The 23,005-nt window shown below is 44.5% G+C and overlaps 1 protein-coding gene across 12 annotated transcripts in view; it reads right to left on the reverse strand.

Annotated features, from left to right (window-relative positions):
• ULK4 (unc-51 like kinase 4) overlaps positions 1-23,005 on the reverse strand; it is a 651,508-nt gene that overhangs the window by 5,229 nt on the left and 623,274 nt on the right. The window lies entirely within an intron of this gene.

Genomic DNA, 23,005 nt, shown 5'->3' on the forward strand with positions numbered 1-23,005 from the left:
AGAATTGAGGTCTGTGAACAGCCAGGTGGGCTGCTGCCACGCGCGGGGCCCTAACGCAGAGCCCCCAAGAAAAGCCCCTCAGGTAACCCTGGGGGCTGCGGATCCCCTCCAACCCCCTCCAGGCCCAGCTGGGGTGAGCAGCTGGAGCGGTCCCCAAAGAATCCCAGTGCCCCACCCCCAAGAGAAGCTGATGGGAACATGGGAACATATATGTCGTGACCCCCGAGTAGACCACAAGATCCTCGAAGCAGAGAGCGTATTCCCCCTCCCTAGCCCCGCTCCCCCACGTAGGCCAGGGTCTGGCATGGCGTGGCAGGAACTTCATAAATGAGTGTGGGTTCTTACTGAGCCTTGGGGGCTCCAAAGGCCCGTGTGGGGCTCAGTGTTCGTTAGCCCCCGGCTCCCAGCTTGTTCACTGCTTGCTGCTCTTAAAGAAAGACACGCGTGAGCTATTAGTCATACTTGGCCCTATGGTGAGAGAAGGGGAGGGTGAAAAGAGAAAGGAGGAAAGAAAGACAGGAAAGGAAAGGAAGGCAGGACCTTGGAAGTCTCCCTTCCCAAGCCGCCTGCTTTAGAGACAGCCTTGCCACAGATCAAGCTGTCTGAAACACTAGCCATTTATTGGTAATATGCTAAATGGGCAGATGAAATGGTTTCTCTGACCTGGGTTTGAAGTCCTGGGATAATTTTAGGAACAAGTTACTTCCACAGGCGGGAGGAAACATTCAGTTTTATCCAAAGTAAATCATTTTAGAGTCTCACTTTGACTGCTAGGTGCAGATGAAGAGAGGCCCACATGGAGTAACAACCCTCACCTTGTCAGGGTCTTGGACCTTGAACTTTGGGGGGTCCAGGTCGCCACCTCATTTTTCCCCATCTTTGCTAGGTTTGTGCTGACTGCCCTAATCTCAGGGGCATAGAGGGGGGATGGTGGTAAAAAAGGAAGGCAGGAGGAGGAGGCAGATCTTACTGACATCCCAGGGTCCCCTGTGAGAGCTTTTGCTTCTCTACTGTGAGAACCTTACATTAGACACTGCCGCTTCTGTGGCTTGGTGGGTTGAACTTGTGGTTTGGGCACCGAGCTTCAGAAGCCGCAGGATCAAAGGCCAACTCCGAGGGGCAGTGCCTCGTTCCCTCTCAGTCAGACACACAGAGCTCCTACCCAAAGGAAGAGGGAGCAGGCAGGGAGGAGGGTCTGCCAGGTGGCAGCTTGAAACCACCTTATTCCTCTGTAGATCTTTTAAAGGCTCAATCTAAATCCTCCGAGGAAGCATCAGTCTGTTGGGGCACCTGGGAGATGAACGAGCAGCCAGATGTCAAGGGACTGAAAGCCAGAGTGTGGGCAAGGCCTGCTTCTTTCCTTCACGTGCATAAAGTGTGTGTGTGTGTGTGTGTGTGTGTGTATGTGTGTGTGTGTGTTCTTCCCCACAAAAGAAATGAAAGGAAGAAGTGACTGCACCAAGGTGTGGCAGTTATCCTATATGTAGACATTTACAGCAGAACCTCTGGACTACCTGACTACTAAAAGATGAATGGGAACGATGATGAAAATTACATCAACAATTTCTATTTGTTATAACAGTTTGGAGTTTACAGAACACTTCCACTTGCATTTGATAAAAAGGCAAGAGCAGCACAGAGAATCAGCCTCTGTCACTGACAGCTGTATAACCCTGGGCAAGTCACTTACCAACCTCATGCGGCCTCAGTTTCTCTATCAGTAAGATAAAGACTATAACCTTTATACATCTCACAGAGTTGTAGGGAGAATCAAATGAAATACATACAAAATACATTTTAAAACCACAAAGCATCATAGAAATGAGTTACCATCATCATTGAGGTGACAATATTTAAGGCATTCAGTGGTCAATTTTTGACACGTTAAGTGGTGAAGATTCTGAAAGGACAGAAATAACGGCAGACAGCACTAGTCCCTCCAAAGGTTAACTGAGAGAACACCAGCAGTCCCCAGCCCAGTCCATCCTTCTTACCTCTTCTCCAGTCTAGTGAGGATGGTCTGTGCCTGCCTCCAGGGTCCTGGTGAAAGCCCCAGAAGGGAGCTAGAAGGAGCTTGCCAATAATAACCACAGCCACAGAGGCATGTAAAGAATGTAAGGTCCCAGGGCAGCTAGGTGGTGCAGTGGAGAGAGCACCGGCCCTGGATTCAGGAGGACCTGAGTACAAATCCGGCCTCAGACACATAACACTTAACTAGCTGTGTGACCCTGGGCAAGTCACTTAACCCCACTGCCTAGCCAAAAAAAAAAAAAAAAGAATGTAAGGTCCCACCGTCTTTATTGTTGTTGACTACAAAAGTATTTGACTTGGTAAAGCGAAACTTGGCCTTAGCCCTATCCCACTCCCACCCCACCCCATGTCAACGTCATGGTTTCTACAATAAACACATATACAATAAATGGTCGAAGGATATGAACAGGCAGTTTTCAGAGGAAGAAATCAGAGCTATCAAAGTCACATGAAAAAATGCTCTAAATCACCACTGATTAGAGAAATGCAAATCAAAACAACTCTGAGGTACCACATACACTATCAGACTGGCTAACATGACAAAACAGGAAAATGGTAAATGTTGGAGAAGATGTGGGAAAACTGGAACATTGATGCATTGTTGGTGGAGTTGTACACTGATCCAACCATTCTGGAGAGTAATTTGGTTCTATGCCCAAAGGGCTATATGACTGTGTATATCCTTTCACCCAGCAATAGCACTTCTAGGTCTCCATCCCAAAGAGAAACAAGAAAAGGACCCACATGTACAAAAATATTTATAGCAGCTCTTTCTGTGGTGGCAAAGAATTGGAAATGGAGAGGATGCCCATCAATTGAGGAATGGCTGGACAAGTTGTGGTATATGAATGTAATGGAATACTATTGTGCTATAAAAAAATGATGAGCAGGCAGACTTCAGAAAAACCTGGAAAGACTTGTAGGGACTGATGCTGAATGAAATGAGCAGAACCAGGAGAACACTGCACACAGTAACAGCCACATTGTTCAGTGACTGACTTTGACAGACTTTGCTCTTCTCAGCAATTCAAGGATCTTAGACAAGTCCAAAAGACTCATGATGGAAAATGCTCTCCACATTCAGGGAAAGAACTATGGAGTCTGAATGCAGATGGAAGCAGAGTATTTGCTCTCCTTTTCTTTTGTTGTTTTGTTTCTTCTTTCTCATGGTTCCTCCTATTAGTTCTAATTGTTCTTTACATCATGAGTAATGTGAAAATATGCTTAATGTGAATGTGTAAGTGAAGCCTATATCAAATTGCACACCATCTTAGGGAGGGGAGAATGGAGGAGAGGAGAGGGAGAAAATTTAAAACTCAAGATCTTATGGAAGTGAATGTTGAAAACTCAAAATAAATTATTTTTAAAAAAATAAATGCATCCATAGAGATCATTCATCCAATGATCCTGTGAGTATCAATTTTAGGTGACACCTACGGAGGGAGTCAGATGTCTGCCAACAACGTTTGCCTCTGTCGTGGAGGAGATCCTGCGGAGAGGTGAGCTCTTGTGGATGACATGGCAATGACTGCACTGAGCCCCAGAACAGGACAGGGTCTCCTCGAGGAACCTTTAGCAGATCACATGGGAAAAGCAGGTGAAGGAAGACTTCAGCTGGATGGCAGTGCTCTGAAGTCGCCAGCACTTGTGTCTTTAGGAGATGCCACAGAAAAGCAACAGCAGGCCCAGAGTTTAGCAGGACGAAGGGGTAAGGCTAAATCACATTTGGGAAACTGTGCAGTGCTTTCAATGATCCTGAATTCATCCCTGCCCCAAAGGCATGGCTACCACCTCCTCTCCTCCCCTCCCCCGTATCCACACCCAGGAGGGGACAAGTTTCTTGAGGTCAGGGGCTGTTTTTGTCTTTGTATCAGTGCCTCACATATAGAAGATGACTGTAGACCTAAATTTAATTTTCACACCATTTCTCCCCACAGACAAGCTACGCCTGGCTAAGAGTAATGAAACACGACAATCTCAGTACAACAGATCTCTAGGTGGCCCAAAGGGCATGGATTGGAAAGATACATGGGCTAGGTAGAACCATGATGGTAGAGTAATAGGAAGTAATACAATAAGCTTCCCTTCTCCCCTCAAAAAACCCTCTTCCAAACAGATCTAAAAAATGCATTAGACCAAATCGTGATGAGAAAATCTAAGGGGAAAAAAGTCACAGAGAGCCATTTTCCAGCCCAGGTTGGCACAGGGAGACAGATAATAAGGTCTGTGGACACAGGGGACAGGGTCTGGCCCAGAGTGGCTACACAAAGTATTCTAGTACTCAGGAAAAGGCTGTGCACTAGGGCAAGAGGAGGTCCCAGAGCCACCCCAGGGCACCCTCAGACTAACAGTGGAACACTGTGACAGGAATAGCTGTGATCTGGAAGCTTTGTGCTTCTTGGGTCAGAGATCCAGAGTGGATCTATACCCAGGGGTGGTGTCCCAGGGTAAGGAGAGAGGAGCAAGTCCAGCAGTAAACAGCAGCAGTGTGGCTCACACCCCCCAGGAGCAAAGCAGGGTCTTGGTTCTAGCTTCTAGCCTGGCTGGAAGCCTGCAGAGGAACAACCAGGCCAGGACTCCCAGACCAAAGGGAAACCTAGAGTTCTGCCCTTCTTTTTAATTTTTATTTTTATTTTGTAATTTTTAGGCAACTGGGGTTAAACGACTTGCCCAGGGTCACACAGCTGGTAAGTGTTGTCCCTCTTAATTAGCTGGCTGACAGCAACTGAGTCTAACAGTGTCTATTGCTGCTCAGACCCAAAATCAGATCAGACACTTGGAGAGCTCAGATTGGGCTAGGGGATAGCAGCGAGGCTTCGGCCTGCATCAGGACACTTTGGGAGGACGGAAAGCTTGCAGGTTCTCAGCCTGAGCTGTCACTGAGATCTTGGAATAACACATCACTCAATAACCCAAGAAAGCAGCAACAGGAATAGTCCAGACCATCCTTCCAGAGGTACACAGAGCCCTGTCCTAACATCAAGTCCAGAATTAGGAAGTAGGCTGGAAGATTAGAAGAAAAAAAAAGAACCCCACAATAAAAAGCTTTTACGACGGGACACTCAAGACACAAACCCAAAAGAGAATGACTCCAAAATATCTAGAAACAAAGTGAACAGAATCAAGAGAACAATTTAAACATGAGAACAAAATGATAAAGACAAACAGCCTTGAAAGACTCGGGAACAGTGATAAGTGAAACGACCAAGCATGATTCCAGAGGATGCATGTTGAAACATGGTACCCATCTCCTCAGAGAGATGGTGACGAGGACTCAGAGTACAGATGAAATATATATACATATATATATATACACACACACACACACATATATATATACACATACACACACACACACATACATACATACATGTATATACATTATTATTTAGAAGACATACTGAAGACTAACATTTTTTAGTTCCCAATAAAATAAATTCATTTTTGTACTGCCTGGGAAAAAAGGCTGAGGAATATACATTTGGTTCTGGTACTGATTTTTCTCATATTAAGTTTAAATCTTGTTTATTTCCTTAGCTGTATGTGTCAGAAAGTTCCCCACAAGTAGCAGGAATGCAATAAATATTTGCTGAATGAATGAATGAATGAATGAAATATCAGTTGAGTTCATTAGGTCTACATAGGACATCAAAATTAAGGACAGACATTATATATACTCCACCATTATGCAAGAGGTCAATGCTAGCTGCAAATGACCTTTTGCTCAAATGTACCAGCTCTATTCATTTTATCAGTGATCTGGTCTAGTTTATGTCCTCCCTCGTTTGAGAAGAGGCTGAACATTTCTCAACCAGCCAGTCAAGTTGACAGGAAGGTCAGGAGGGTAATTAAACCCCACTGGTTACTTTGCTGCACATCGGAATGGGCTTGTACCTTGTCTGGATCCTAACCCATCCCTCTGAGTGTGCCAGTGACCAACTTCCAGTTCAACTAATGCAGGTGTGATTTCTGCAGAGATTTACATTTTAAAAAGCTAGACGTTAAATTTGTTCTGAAATCATACCCAACTCAATGAGTGCAGAGGGCTGCCATTTGAAAATGTCAGCAGCAGTTCAATTATGTCTGAATCCGAAAGTACAGTCATCCTGAAGGTGCACTCTAAAAATCAGAAGCCATTTCCTAAGGGATTTGCACTCGGAAGCTTTTGACAATTTTGACTATCACTGTTTCCTGGACTTTCTTCTCTTGGCTTTCATGACGCTGCTCTCATTTGGTTCTCCTTGTCTGACTGCTTTTTCTTGGTCATCTTCTTTGCATGATCCATATTTTAATGAAATTACCCCAAGATCGGTCCTGGGCCCTCTTTTCTTCTCTCTCTACACCTTTTTTGGGGGAGCTCATCAATTGCCATCTCTGTGCAGATGATTTCCCAATCTATATCCAGCCCTCAACTCCTTCCTAACTCCAATCCTGAATCAACATCTCTAAAACTAGTTGTTCCTCGGACATCTCCAAGTCAGCATGTCCAGAATGGAAGTCATTGTCTCCATTCCCTAAACTTGCTCATCCCCAAACTTCCTTATTTTTGTTGAGGGTATTTCCATCCTCCCCAGCACCTAGTTTGGCAAATTCAGGCTTCTCTGACTCTTCACTCTCCCACTCCCCACATACGCTTAGTTAGGTCTTCTTGAACGTCTCACAGTCACTTTTTAGTCAGTTATAACTGTCGGTTTAGTCTGTCATAGAGAAACACCTTGGAAAGTCTGGCTGCTCTTTCCTCTGCTTTCATCAAGGGTGCTCCCGATGCCTGCACTACTCAGTGTCAGAGGTCATCACAGATGGAGGAAGCTCCCAGGTCATGATGTACACAGTGTTCCTTCCACAACAGAAACCTCTTTTAGAATGTACCTGATAATTCATCCTCTAGTCTTTGCTAGAAAACCTGAGTGAGGGGGAACATGCCGCTGCCCCCTAGGCCAGTCCATTCTATTTTTGGGTAGCCCCATTGTTTAGGAATCTTCCTCCCACAGAACTGAAATCTGCCTCTTAGAAACTTCCACCTGTTGATGCTAGTATTGGCCTTTGAGGTCCAGCAGACACATCCAATCCCTTTATGACACAGTAGCCCTTTCAATCCAGTTACGTCTTCTCCAGGCTAAATATTCTCTAGTTCTTCCCCTAAGTCTTTCCCTTCTTCTGGCTACATATCCCTAGTTCTTTTAATTCAGTTTCAAAGCCCTTTCCCATACTAATTGGTCACCTCTGGGTACTCTCCAGTTTAATAATGTCCTTCTTACAATATGGCACTTGCAAATGCACACCATATTCCAGATTTAATCTGGCTAGGGCAGAAGGCAGATGAACTGTCTCCTAGAGTAGTCCTGGATACCATCTGGCCTAAAATTGCATTAACTTTTTTTTGGCTGGCATATGACACTAATTTATCTTTTTAAATGGAGCTATTATTTAGCCAGATCTTCTTTAGTTTATTCCTTAATCATTTTTCAGTCATGTCCAACTCTTCTTCTATGGCCCTATTTGGGGTTTTCTTGGCAAAGATACTAGAGTGGTTTGCCTTTTCCATCTCCAGCTCATTTTACAGATGGGGAAACTGAGGCAAAGAGGATGAAGTGACTTGGCCAGGGTCACCCAGCTAGTAAGTGTCTAAGGCCAGATTTGAAGTCAGGGAGATGGGTCTTCCTGACTCTAAGCCCAGCACTCTATGCTACATGGTGCAGTGCATAGAGTGCTGGATCTGGAGTCAGGAAGACCTGAGTTTAAATTTAGCCTCAGACAGTTCCAAATGGGTGACCCTGGGCAAATCACTTAACCTTTTTGCCTCAGTTTCCTCAACTGCAAAATGAGGATGATGATAGATCCTACCTTTCAGAGTTGTTGTGAGGATTAAATATATGTAGAGCACTTAGCACAGTGCCTGGCACATAGTAGGTACTTCAGAAGTGTTTATTTTCTTCCTTCTTTCCTTTTCCACTGTTTTCTTGGGAAGTTGATATTCTACATTTCTGATAAGTTTCAGCTCCTTAGATTCATTTCAAAATCCATTCTAGCCTGTCAAGACTTTTTAGATTCTGACTGTCATACAACAGATTAACTTTATGTCATCTGCAAATTTGATAAGTAAGTCATCTGTGCCTTTGTCCACACCAGTGATTGCATAGTTTCCCTGGTACATTCCACTAGAGATAGCCAGCCTGTTTGTCACTGAACAAAGTAGTTGCTACTTTTTGTGTGCAGTCATTTAACCAGATCCAAATATGCCCAGGCGTACTACAGTCTAGCTGACACTTCTTCATCTTGTCCATGAGGACAGCATGAGAAGCCTTGTTAAATGCTTTACTGAGGGGCAGCTAGGTGGCGCAGTGGGTACAGCACTGGCCCTGGAGTCAGGGGGAGCTGAGTTCAAATTCGGTCTCAGACACATGACACTCACTAGCTGTGTGACTCTGGGCAAGTCACTTAACCCCAATTGCCTCACCAAAATAATTAAATAAAATAGTTTTTAAAATGCTTTGCTGAAATCTATGTAAAGTACATCTATAACATTTCTCTGATTTACCAATCTCATAATCCTGTACAGAAAAGAGGAAATGAGGTTAGTTTGCCATGACCTACTCTTGATGATGCCATGCTGGCTCCTTCTTGTCTCAGTTTCTTTTTCTAGACTAATCATGCCTTTGGTACGTTCTAGAATTTCACCAGGGATCTAAGGCAAGCCCACTGGTATCATTGCCAGACTCCATTCTTTTTAGTTTTTGAAAATCAGAACATTTGTTCCTCTTAAATCCGGTAGTATGTTTCCCACTCTCCATAATCTTTCCAAGGTCATTTACAGGGCTCAGCAATCACATCTGCCAGTTTTTCTAGCTCTTTGGTGTCTAGTTTATTTGGACCTGGCAACCTGAACTCATCAAGAGTACCTAGGCCCCCTCTTACTAACTCCCTATTTATTTTGTATCTAAAATTCTTATGACCATTTTTTACTATCCTTTCTGAACATCCAAATATTTCACTCATTGGCAGAGAAAATAGATGAAGTAAAAGTTCTCTTCTCTCCATCATTTGTTGCTGTCATCCTCTCTACCCCATGAAGTTCCATCTCATTTTTGAGCCTCTCTTTCCCTCAACAGAGCTTAAAAAACAAGACTCTTGGGTCCTGAAATGGTGGCTCTGAAATGTCAAAGGGTAAGCCAATCACTCGAACAGTTGTCTCCCTTCTAGAAGGTGTTTTCTACTCGGTGTGTCTCATTTTGCTTCTGTTATAACACAGTCTGCCTCACCTGAGAGTGGCATGGGACAGCGGGAAGATCCTGGACTCCAGAGTTAGATCTCTTAGATCCCATTCTCTCTGATGCTACCTGTGCGACCTTGGGTCAGTTACCTGACCTCCCCAAGCTCAGGTGCACATCTGTAAAATAGGAGGATTGAGCTAACTCACTGACCTCTTTAGTCCTTCCCTGTTCTTGACCAACAGAGACTTAAAGAGTCTGATGTCTTGACCTCTTTGGGGAAAAACTTGCACAGAAGTGAAACAAGTAATCAGAACTATGAGGTTTTACTCACCTACTCACTAGTATCTTCACCTAAAAGGAAGTGATGACATTTTCTGAGTGACTTTAGAAATTAGAGCCCAAAGGCAAAGCCAGAAAGACCACATTCCTGTTTGAGAGTTACCTTTCCACTGCTGACCCCAGCCACACACACAAACAATTTAATCTGCATTTAGGTTTCTGAAGGCAAACATGTCTCACTGTAAGATAGCTGATAAGGACACAGGAAGAACATTCCTAAACTCATTGTCAGTTTCTTCTTTAACTGGATAAGCAGAAGCCAAAGGGTTGAATCTTCTCTTCTGACCCCCACCCCACCTCCTCCCAATTGCCTTAGGAAGTGGCTCCGACATATCTGGGAAAAACCTTCACTGAATGTTGGTTTACTTTGGTCAGGGACAACAAGAACATAATCAGTGACATCATCAGGAGCTCTTGTTTTAATTTAAAAAAGGTAATTAAATCTCAGTTTAGTTGTATATTCATGGCAATTTAATAAGAATTTGAGAAAGTTTTTTTTTTCTAGGAAGCTAATAACTACATGATAGGTTTCTTCTGTTCATCAGTTCTGCTTAGCTGAGATGAGTGATAAAGAACAGCATAACCTATATGTAAACATCATTACTTCTTAAAACAGAGACCCACTGCTCAGGTAATAAGAGGGGGGTAATGGCAAATTCACTAAAGTGAGGAGGAAAAACCCCCAGAAGATGAACCAGTCACAGAAACCATTTTATTTCAGAGCGGATGAGCTTTACGAGGTCTGAGATGAAAAGATGAGGGTCTGAATTTGTACTGTTGAGCTCTTCAGTGCTGGGAATCCAAACAGTTTCCCACAATTAGTCACAGCTTGTGAATTTTAAATTTTCAAGTGGCTTTGAAATCAATGAACCTGAGAAGTGAATTACTCTCGCATCCCCGGGAGGGTCTGGTTTCCTCCCACCCTATTGAGGGCTCTAAAAAGAGACGGAAATGCACCTTCTAGGAAGGACATTCAATTACATCTTCAAGATAATGGCATTTTTCTTTAACTCAACACATATAATATTATGGTTCTCAAAGTTCAGACTCTCTTTAGGTTGATACCTGGAGGAAGTTAGAATCCCTACATTTATTTTTCTTTGGCACTGATCCATTTCAGAGGATGTTTTCTGCATGTCTTCATTTAAAAAAAAAGTTTCTTAATGCCTTTTGTTTTTCACTCCAATGTCATTTACTGATATATTGCTCCAATCCCATTAAATCCTCCCTTGCAACAAAAGGAAAATCCTTAAGCAAAGCAGATGGGTGAAAGAGTGTCTCTACCACCTGGTGCTCCCATCATGCTCCCACCTCTACCAAGAAGGGAGGAGTGTGTTCTTTGAGACCAAGATGGGATACTAACATTTCTATAGAAACGGATAACACTATTCTTAGAGTCCTCAATGAGTTAATATTTAATTCATAGCTAAGTGACATTTGGAGAACTTTCTGTGACTTGTTACAAAACCAGAAAAGGATTACAATATTGTCACATGGTAACTATCTTGAAACAAGATGAGCCACCAGTAAGGAATCCAAACCTACTGTTGGCGCCTTATAATTAGTAAGAATGTTACTAGTAATCAGTTAGTTTCTATTTAGCCAAGAGGAGAAAGTTGGACTTCATTTGGCAACAAGTTAAAGCTTAGATTTCGGGATCCCAGATCTCTTGCCAGAATGCCAGTCCTATGTTGCCTGATGGGACATCTCCACCTGCAATCCCATCGGCATCTCAGACTTGGCGTGTTCAAAGCAAGGCTGCCCCCCAGCCGTCCTTCCAATCTTCCTGTTCTTTCTGTTGAAGTGACCACTTTCTTCCTGGTCCTCCAGGGTTGGAAGATTCAGGTCATTCTAGCCTCCCTCTACTACCTACCTGTCTTACCCCTGACCTCTTCTCTCCTCCTACGGCCTGAACACCTTTGCTCAGGTCCTTAGCACATCCAAGACCACTGGAGAAGCCCTCATTGTACCCTCCCTCCTTCTGGTCTTTCCCCTCTTCTATCCATCTTACACACACTGCACTGCCAAAATCATCCTCCTAAGCCACACATCTGTGTCACTGCACTGCTCAACAACCCTTGATGGCTTCCTGACTCTACGTTCAAACACAAGCCCGGCATTTCAGGCTCTTCCCTGAGCAGCTCAAATCCGTCTCTCCAGCCTTATCTCCCCAGATGTCCCTTTGTGTGCTCTTTCTTCCAGCCATGCCTTCTTCTGTCTTAATGGCTCCTTGAAGCTGGCATTAAGTGCTGCCCCCTCATTAGTACAAGTCGTCTCCCCTTCCCAGAATGCATTCTCTCCTCCAGTCTTCAGCCTCTCCTGGATCTTCAGGCACATATGGAGGCTGCTTCTTGCTTTTTGGGAAAGGCGTGACTACATGAGTGTGATGCACATTGGAGAGACACATGGAGCACCTGTGGATGCTGTAACTGGCTCTGATGGGCTGACCACCTGGGAAAGTGTAGACTCTCCAGGTGGGAGGGCATTCAGTGGGCCAGGCAGCTTTGACCAGCTCCTCTCTGCAGCAGAGCAGTTCTCTCGGGGGCCTCTCGTGGCAGCTACTGAAAGGAGGGGGAGCCCAAGCCCACCACCTGGCAAGCACTGCCTTAGCACCCCTGTGCTCCAGAGTCTGGCTTTGCAATCAGTGCAATATCAATGCCCCCAGGAGCACAGAGTGACATTTGCTACTCTGGACCAGCAGAAACCTTGGTAGTGAACTTGGTGGGACTGATGCTATGTAGGAACTGAGCTAAAGTGAGCCTACTCTCTGAACAGACAGAGATGGTGTAGGGGAGGGTATGTCCTTGAAGTACTGGGGAAAATGTACTTTACTCTTATTATATTTTTGAAGTAAGTATCCTCTTGGAAAAGCTCATTGATTTTAAGTGTTAAATGGAATTGAGGCACTTGGAAACAGACCCTAACAATGAGGGAGAGAGGACCACAGCTGGGGGTGGGGGAATTTGAGCCTGATGGCAGTGGAGAAAGATACCCAATGCAGGGTATCCTAGAACACTGAAGGACAGATAGAGCAGCCTGGCTCCTGCATATGGGCCAGAATGTACACTCCACACTTCTTGAGTTCAGAAACCACCTCCTTGGTGAACCTTTCCCTGATTCTCCAAGTTGCTGCTTCCCTTTCCCTCTTCAAATTACTTTCTACGATATATTTACTCATCTGTGTACATGCTGTATTCTCCCCTCCCACCCCACCCCTGCTGCAAAATGTGAGCGGGTTAGTGTTTGCCTGTATCCCAGTGCCTAGCAGTGTCTTACAAACAGCAGGCAGGTGCTCATTAAATGTTTGTCAGATTAAAATGAATTGTTTAGTTGCAAGATAAGTTCTTTTTCAAATGGGTTGAGAATGTCTTTGCGCATCAGAAATATACATTGCAGCAAAATGTTGTTTTCCAACTTCCTTGCTCCTCTGTCTCTTACCTGAGTACTTTCCCAGGATACACTGAGTGCATATCTCTCTAAGTAGCATGCAGGACATGGCTATGTTAAGTCATTCAAACCTATTGCCTAGCACACAGCTGACAAAGGATAGATATCTGGTGAATCACACTGGTGGAGAATTTGGTTGAGTTCACTTAGAGCTCCCTTCATGCACTGATATTCAGCAGCAGCAAGTGTAATCATTTCGTTAAAAAAAGGGGGCAGCACTCATATAGAATTCTATAATTCATGCTTCCTCTGGTTATCTCAGGACATGGAAAGGAAAGCCCCCAAATACTTTTTTATATAATCCTAAGAGCTTTCCCCTCCCACCACACTAACTCAGAATCTCTGTTTTAAAGGGGAGGAGGTTCAGTGGGTGACTAGAAGACCACAGCTCTAAACTTGAAGCCCCATATTGTACCCAATGCGAGCTTCTGATTCTACCAGCAGTAACGATCTTGGTCTCCACTTTCTGGATATTTGAAGTCATCCAACCCAGTCACCGAATTTTACAGATATGGAAACTGAGGCACAGGAAGGGTGTGTGATACATGTCTATAGTTCTGCACTGAATTAGGGGCAGAGGCCCAGTTCTCTTTCCATTAATTCTTAAGTTGGAAATTCTTTTTTTTTTTTTAACTTTTTGGTGAGGCAATCAGGGTTAAGTGACTTGCCCAGGGTCACACAGCTAGTAAGTATTGTTGGAAATTCTTAAAGCCAGAAAATTAGTAAACATAAATTTAAAGAAAATGATATAGCATAATTTTATGAGGTGGCTTTTGGGACTTCTGTCCTTTGACTTGAGAACCTTATGAAATTCCTCCTTCCAAGTCTGCATATTCATTAATTTTGTGTCTTTTGGCTGGGGCTGGTCTACTAGGTGCTAAGGGAAGTATAAAATTTTGATAAGACATAGATCTGCACTCACAGAGTATGTGTGTGGCAAAAAGAAGATGAGGCAGTGTTATGCTTCTCCCACCATTAGCTCTTCCCAACAGGTATGGGCAGCGCAGCCAGACTACAAAACGAGATGAAACTGCCCACGGCTGGCTGGCGTGTTTCAGGTGCTCTCGGGCACGTGTCATTATAGAGATAGAGCTCATACACACCAGGATTACTTCAACTCAATGGCCTTCAGATCTCTTAAATGCATGTAAAAACAAGCAGGTAACCATGACAACAAATCTACATCTGAGCATTTACATTTCAAGAACTAACCCTACCCACCCAACCCCTATTTTGCTTTGCTGCTGTATACTTGGTCTACTCTTCAGCTGGTCGGGTTTTGTTTTGTTTTGAGCTTTTATCGTTTACTGTTAGTTCAAAGCAAATTCGACCAGTAGCTTAGTGAGACGTGCCATTTCCCTTCTATGATAACAGTCAGACTAGACTCCAGATGGTTCTGGGGATCACTCTATCACACCTGTGTTTGCTACCTGCTGCTCTAAGTGTTCTTCCCAGGTGGTGTGCTTTCTCACTGCAGAGCCATGGCACTGATTGTAATACAGGCTAAAACATGACTTTACACCTTTTTATTTGGGCCCAGAGAAGCATCCCAGATGGGCAAACCCGCTCTTTTCCTTTGTGTATGTTGACACAGGTATGGGGGGGGCGCGCTGGATGGAGTATTAGAGATGCTGGAGGACCCCAACAGGACTCCAGCTCACTGTTTTTTGTCTACACTGAATTCGTAGGATAATGAGATTTAGAATGGTAAGGAATTGTAGAGATAATCTACATAGAGATAATCTAGCCCCGGGGGTTCTTAGCCTGGGGTCCATGGCACCTCAAGAGGTCAATAGATATATTTCAGGGGGTCCATGGAGCTGGATGGGGAAAATGCATTTTTATTTTCAGTAACCTCTAAGGGAAATTTAGCATCTTGTTCAATTGTGCATGGGGGCAACAAATATTGTTTTGAGAAAGGTTCTATAGTCTTCACTAGACTGCCAAAGGGGTCCATAATACCAGAAAGTTTAAGAAGCCCTGACCTGGCCGACGTTGCCATTTTGTAGATGAGGAAGCTGAGGTTTAAGGAGGTGACTTGCTCACTTAGTCAGCTGCCCAGCCTGGATTTGTCTGACTCTAAATCCAAAGTTATTTTCATCGTACCATACTATGGTCGAATTTCTGAAATTCATTTTCCCCCTTCATACATCCTCACCTGTCAAAAGCCTGCTAATCCCAGGTCAAACACTGCCTCCTTCATAAAGACTTTCCTGATTCCCTTTAAGGCCAGTAAGGGCCTGTGTCTTAGGCCTCACCTGGTTGATGCTCCTTCACCACTGAGAATCCTTCAGTGGCTTCTGACTGCCCACTGGGGAAGGCACCAATGTGTCAGCCCAGGGGTCAAGGCCTTGAGGTCACCTTACCCTTCCAAAGTTACTTATCCTCTTTCCTTCAGTGTGCTCCTTCCTGTCCCCCACAGGCATCTTGGCCTTTTGCTTACCTTGTAGCCTCTTCCTGAAATTCAGAGCCCTTCTCTTCCTACCTAGCTTTTAAAATCTAGCTTAAATGGAACTTCCTCTGGGGCACTCACTTATTGCCCTTATCAGTAATGACCTTTCCCCCTTCAGACTTCACTTAACCCTTTGCTCATGCTTCTCTTGGGCCCTTATGTATCATTTTGCATGGTATAGTTACTTGTATATCAGACTATATTATAAACTCTGTGAGTGCAGATCTGTGTCTTATCAAAATTTTATACCTCCTTTAGCACCTAGTGAAGGAAGGAAGGAAGGAAGGAAGGAAGGAAGGAAGGAAGGAAGGAAGGAAGGAAGGACTTGTTAAATATCTATTGTGTGCCAGGCACTGTTCTAAGCATTTTATAAATATAGCCTTTGATCCTCACAACAACCTAGGGAGGTATGTGTTATCTCCATTTTACAGTTAAGGAAACTGAAGCAGACGGGATTAAGCAGTTTGCTGAGGGGTCACACAGTCAGTACGTGTCTGAGGCAGGATTTGAATTTGGGTCTTCTTGACTCCAGGCCCTGTGCTCTGTCCACTATGCCACTTAGCTGCCCCAGTAGAGTTCTACACATAAGCATTTAATCAATGTTTGTGTAACAACACTGAAATGCACTAAATGGCCATTTTTCATGGCAGTGATTTGTGTGGGGGTCATATCATTATACATGTAAGCTCCATGAGGGCAGGGACTGTGTGGTATCTAATCTTCCCCAGTGCTTACCACATGGCAACTCTGCACAGAGCAGACACGTGACACATTTGTGGAGTGAATGCGTGAATGATCTTGCGATCATCTGCTTTTGTTTAGGGGATCTGTTCGTCCCTTTCCTGCTCAGATGTAAACCTCCTTTTTCCCCCACTCCTGCCCAGTCCTCTGCTCCTGTGCCCACATGTACATTGCCACACGATCTCTAGAACGGCACACTGAAAGGTTGACTGGATTTTTCTTTTTAACCCCACAGGGTCTGACTGCTTAGAAGCATCTAAAATAAGCACTTTTAGAAGAAAAAAGAGCTCTAGTTTCTCCTTCCCTCAATTTACACTTTCCACTGCTCTCAGCTCTCTTCAGGGCCATTTCTAATCATTCTGTCCAGTGGCTTCAGAATGTTGAATATAACAGAGCTGGTTTGGGAAATCTGCTTTGACCTGTTCTAACCAACTAGCCGTAATAACTGTGTCCACAATAAGTGGGGGGTGGGGGGGTGGAATTCTTAACTAGCCAGAGGCTCTGGCTGGGTGTCTCCTAAGGAAAACACCAACCTCCTGAGACAGACATGCAGTGCAGTGTAGAAGACCCTGCCATGACATGTCCATAAGAGGAAACCGCTCAGAGCGGTTGAGAAGAAGACGGTGATGCTTGCAGGCCTATGGAAGCAAAGTATATAAGTGGGTGTGCTAAAAGAACATCTTGATGCTTGAATATAGATTACTAGCAGGACAGAATATTCAGATTATTACTAAATGTTTAAAAAAACAGGTAAGGGGACAGTCTTTGGCATGTGAAAAAATGAAGCATCAAGTGCGGTGTGAACAGACGTGCGCGCTCCCCCCAATCCACATCAGTCAGTCCTTGTGTGTGATAATACTGCCATCCGGTGCAAGGCTGAGGGGCTCCTTCCAAAGGGCTGTGGCCATTAAGCATCTTGCCGGGAGGGATCTGGACCGGGGCTGCTTGGCCTCTCTGAAGAATCGTACTGAAATCACAGCTACACAAATCAGCAACTAACCTTGAGGGACACAGAAACACTGTGAAAAGCGCTGTGCTTTTCCGGCCGGACAATGGCCCGCTTCAATGGACTGGGAATTAATTAAATCACCAGGCTTGGATCAGTCTCAATGTGGACGATGATCTCTAATAATAATAACACTGACAATAGAGTACTCACAATACGCCTGGCGCCATGCTAAGCACTTTAAAATGATCACAGCTGATCCTCACAACAACCCTGGGGCGGAGGGCAGGCGCTATTATTATCCTCATTTGACAGATGAGAAAATTGAGGTAGATGAAGGTTAAGTGACTTGTCCAAAGTCACAGCTAGTAAGTGTCCTGAGGCCAGATTTGAACTGAGGTCTTCTTGATGCAGTGGGTAGAGAGATTCATCTTCCTGAGCTCAATCTGGCCTCAGACACTTAACTTACTAGCTGTGTGACCCTGGGCAAGTCACTAAATGCCTCAGTCTCCCCATCTGTAAAATAAGCTGGAGAAGGAAATGGCAAACTACTCCAGTACCTTTACCAAGAAAACTTGAATGGGGGTCATAGAGAGTCAAATACAATTGAACAACAAAAACTTCTAGCCTCCAGGCCCATGCACTGCCTAACTACCTAGGTAATCTTCACCGGAGCACCTGTTCAGGTCAACATATTGAGCAGTTCCCTGGATGAAGGACATGGATTACCTGAACTCTTCCTCTTAGCAAGGCTCATCCGTTTTAAAAATGTCTAGAAGACAGGAAAGGATGTGGAAGAGTTAACACATAAGGTGACAAAATAGGGATTCGAAGGCATGTTTAACGACCCAAACTGAGGAATGTGAAATTTATTAATAACAAATGTACATTCTTAAATTCAGATACAAAAATCAATGGCACAAATATCCAATAGGGAAGATAAAGCCAGCCAAAAATTCATGTGAAAAAGACATATGGGTTTAAGTGGACAGTAATTCAGTACAAGCCTCTGTAAGAGTGGATTATAACTCAATATAAGGGAAATGGTTGCCAAAAATTCCCATGCAATTTTAGATTGAGTAAATGAAAGGAGGGAGGTCATAGCCCTGCCCAGAGGTGAACCTAGTTCAACTATATCTAGAGTACTGGGTGGAGTTCTGGGGCATTATGCTTTAATTCACTTTAACAAACATTCATTGATTGTACTTATCTTTGTTAGAAAGGGCATTGACAGGCTCATCTAGAAGGGGGTAACCAGGCTAATGAAGGGATTAAAAATCATATCAGGAAAGCACTGGTAGAAGAATATGAGGATGTTTGGACTGAAGAAGAGAATATTTACGGAGAAAGTTATCTGTCCTCAGAGGAGAAACTTACTACTTATCAAAGCAGCCAAATCCAATTTTGGACAGCTAAAATAGCACAGAAAGCCTCTCAGCATCTTCTCTTTCTAACTCTCCTCTCTGAAGCCAGGTGAAACAAGTCTCTGTTACCCTTGACAATTGGCATTTCTTGAGCACCCATAACACAATCTCTGCTTCTTCCATTAACATCATGACCTCATCCCCTCCTCTCTTTTCTTCCTGTTCCACCAGTCCTCCCACTTCTTAGCTTCTTGAACAAAACAAAATTAAGATGATCATCTCTCATTCTCCTTTCTCAACCCACGTAGCGGCGAGATGGGGGAGGGGCCAGCGGAGGAAAAGGATTGGTTTCAAAGGACAAACAAGCTTGAAACTTATTGTACTGGGACTAAATATATAATGTTTAAACACACTGGGAGCAAGCAAGAAAGAAATGAGTGTAATTCCCCTCATTTTTACATTTTAGGAAGAGAACTCTAAGTTGTTTTTTTTTAAATCAGGCACAAACATTCAGAGAGCCATTTAGAAGGATGGAAAGATAGAAACAGAATTAGATTTTAAAATGCAAAACAAACAAAATGTGAATTTTCTGCATTAAAAATGACCTAAGTGACAAGTTATTAGATGTCAGTCTCTAAAATAACAATGCCAGATGGAAATTGTGAATTTCTATGATTTGCTGATTTCTGCCTTCCATAAGTTGTTACCAGAACGAGTTATCACATTGCCAGCATCGTGACCTCACAAAGCACAAGCAAAAGGCGAGTTTCCTCCTGACAGTGAGCTGCTCCGAGGCCCTCGTTTCCAGTGACACTGCCAAAGTTTCACTGGGCCCCGGAATGCTCCAAAGTTTGATTAGTGAAGTCCCCAGCAGTGTGAAAAGCACTGAATTCCGGATGCAGGGCATCCCGCCATGTTAGTCCATTAGTATTACTATCTGTAGACTGCCTTCATAAGGAGCCCAGCCACAAGGCAGACAAGCAATATGGGATGACAGCTGGGGGGGACAGACGACCAAGCAGGAGGTCTGTAAGGACAGAGGAGACGGCTGAAGATCGGTGAGAGAGGAGGCAATCTGCTGGAGAAGGTGAGACGAGCTGGGATGACTTCAAGCATCATCGATCCAATCTGACAGTGTCTGCATGGACGCAGTGTTCTGCATCCCTAGTCCCACACCTCTGAAAAGAAGTGCAGCTGCACACCCCGGTTCATTCTCAGATCTTTTCTTGGGGTGGAGCACAGCCATCAGAACCGCATGACATAGCACTGTCTGCACTGCTGTGGTGGAGTCATTGGGCATATTATTTCCTGGCTGTGTTCCCTTCCATGGCTTCGGTTCGTGTAAGGCTTCCCTCGTGCTGCTCCTTTTACACCTTGCCTCTACTTAAGACCACCCCCAGAGCTTCTTACTGGGATGATGGAGTAGAAGAGTCAGCTTGGAGGCTGCCAGAAATTAAAAATATGTTCCAGTGACTAGTCCAGAAATACAAACCGGGAAGTTTCTCATACTAGGGTCTGAGCGTTACCTTCACCTTCTTACTGGTCCCCAGACTTCAGATTATTTATTTCCATGACTCACTAATGATAAAACATATGCCCTAGAAACCTTTTTCCAACGAGTATATTTAGGATAAACAAAACCATCCAAAGTGAATCATACAGATACATAATGATACAGCTCGAAGAAATCTTCAAGAGTTTTTGGTCCAACTCTCTATTGATGACAAACTGAGGGTGGAAGAGACTTCCCCAAGTCACAGAGGCCAGGAAGGTGAAGCCAGCCCACCTAGCAGCACTCTCAATTCCTGGCCCATTGATCTTCTAGCAATGTGACTGCATCAGTCACTAACTGGCAAATATTTAGGCCGGCCACTGGCCTATCACGATGCAGTGTCTACCATCAGTCACAGGTTGAAGAGCAGAACAAATATGGTGCCCCTGGATTTGAGTATGTTTTGGAAGAGAACCATTCAGGGAGGGTGATTTTCCAAGTGAATGAGGTTGGGCCTAGCCTCACCCTTAGATACCTCCCTGTCTTTGGAGTCTGGAAATGTAATTTCATCAGGGAATAGAACCCTTCTAGAACTCTCTATACTGAAGCAAGTGGCACAGTGGACAAAGTGCTGGACCTGGAATCAGATTTGAGTTCAAATCCACCCTCAGACATTTACTAGCTGTGGGACCCTGAACACATTACTTCCCCCCAGTCTGCCTCACTTTCCTCATCTGTAAAATGGGAATAATAACAGCACCTGCCTCTCAGGGCTGTTGTGAAGATCAAATGAAATACTTGTAAAGCCCTCTCCAGCCTTTTCATTCCTCCTCAAATGGCCCGGGGCTGCCTCTCCCCAGCCCTCTTAGCTGACAGCCTTGCTTCATCTTACTGAACAAACTGAGACCATTTGCTAGAGCTCCATCCTCTCCTCCTCCTTCACACCAGGCTCCCACAATGGTGTGGCCCTTCTTGCCAAGGCCAAGTGCATGAGTCATCCCAGCTCATCTCACCTTCTCCAGCAGATTGCCTCCTCTCTCACCGATCTTCAGCTGTCTCCTGTCCTCACAAACCTCCTGCTTGGTCGTCTGTCCCCCTCAGCTGTCATCCCATATTGCTCGTCTGCCTTGTGGCTGGGCTCCTTATGAAGGCAGTCTACAATGCACGCCTTCACTTCCTTTCCTCTCACTGTCTCCTCCACTCTCTACAGGCTGGCTGCCAATTTCATCATTCAATCAAAATTGTTCCCCCAGAGTTACTTCCCATACAGTGGCCTTCGCTCAGTCTTCATCCTTCTTTACTTCTCTGTGGTCTTTGTTTTTTTTTTTTAATCTTTTTTTTTAGGCAATTGGGGTTAAGTGACATGCCCAGGGTCACACAACTAGTAAGTGTCAGGTGTTTGGTCTGAGGCCGGATTTGAACTCAGGTCCTCCTGACTTCAGGGCCGGTGCTCTATCCGCTGTGCCACCTAGCTGCCCCTTTCTCTGTGGTCTTTGACACTGTTGATCATGCTCTTCTTCATGATACTCTCTTCTCTTGTGTTCAGAGACACTACTCCCTCCTGGTTTAGGTTGTTTGACTCTGTGTGACTCCACTTGGGGTTTTCTTGGAAGAGATACTGGAGTGGTTTGCCATTTCCTTCTCCAGCTCATACTGCAGATGAGGAAACTGAGGCAAACAGGGTGAAGTGACTTGCCCAGGGTCACACAGTTAGTAAATGTCTGAGGTTAGATTTGAACTAATGTCCTCCTGACTCCAGGCGTGGCACTCTATCCACTGTACCACCTAACTGCCCTGGTCATTCTCCTACTTATCTGGTTGTTCCTTCTCCCGTCTCCTTGGCTTTCTCCAGGTCATCGACACCAACTGAGAGCATCTACAGGGCTCTGTCCTTGGCCCTCCTCTCTTCTCCTCTATACTTCTGCACTTGGTGATCTCATCAGCTCCCACGGATTCAATTAGCATCTCTATGCTTGTAACTCTATAATCTACTTATCCAGCACTGACCTTTCTGCTGACCACTGGTCTCACATCTCTGATTGCTTTTTGGACATCTCAAACTGGATGTCCTACTTATACCTTAAATTCAACATGTCTGAAATGGAACTACTGTAGGTCCTTACCTCCTGACTTCCCTATTATTGTTTTTTTAACATAATATTTTATTTTTTTCCCAGTTACATATTAAAACAAATTTTTAACATTTTTAAAAAAGGTTTTGAGTTTCAAATTCTGTCCTTCTCCTCTCCCCTCCCTGATATGATAAACAATCCAACATAGTTTATATATATGCAATTATGTAAAACATTTCCATGTTCTTCCCTATTATTGTTGAGAGTACCACCATGCTCCTGACTCACCACCTAGGTGTGATCCTGGACTCATCTCTCTCACTATCCCTCCCTTCCAGGCCCACATTTTATCTCTTGCCAAGGCCTACTGACTGCTCCTTCATAACATCTCTTGCGCATGGCCCTTTCTCTTCTCTGCCATGGCTGCCATCTTGGTCCAGGCTCTCATCATCTTACACCTGCATTACTGAAACAGGAGCTGGTTGGTGCCTCCACCACAGGTCTCTCCCACTCAGCTGTCAAAGTGATCTTCCTAAAGTATGGGTCTGACCGTGTCAAACCCCTCTTCCTCTCCCCACACCCCCCACCAATAAACTCCAATGGTTCCTTGTCACCTCTAGGATCACACATAAAACCCTGGCTCTGTCTCACCTAATTTTCTTACACCTTATACCCCACTCCCCACATCCCTGCGTGGACTCTACTACCATCCTGTGACCCTAACAAGACACTCCATCTCTCAGTGCCGAGAACACTCTCTTTCCTCACCTCCTCTTCCTGGCTTCCTTCAAGTTCTGGCTAAAATCCCACCTTCTTCAGGAAGCCTTTTCCAACAGGACCCCCCTAATTTTAGTGCCTCGCCCCTATCGATTCTTCCAGTTCATCCTGCATGTGACTTGTTTGTACATAA

This window comes from Phascolarctos cinereus, unplaced genomic scaffold, assembly GCF_003287225.1.
Source record: "Phascolarctos cinereus isolate Bilbo 61053 unplaced genomic scaffold, phaCin_HiC Scaffold_1;HRSCAF=81, whole genome shotgun sequence".
NCBI lineage: Eukaryota > Metazoa > Chordata > Mammalia > Diprotodontia > Phascolarctidae > Phascolarctos > Phascolarctos cinereus.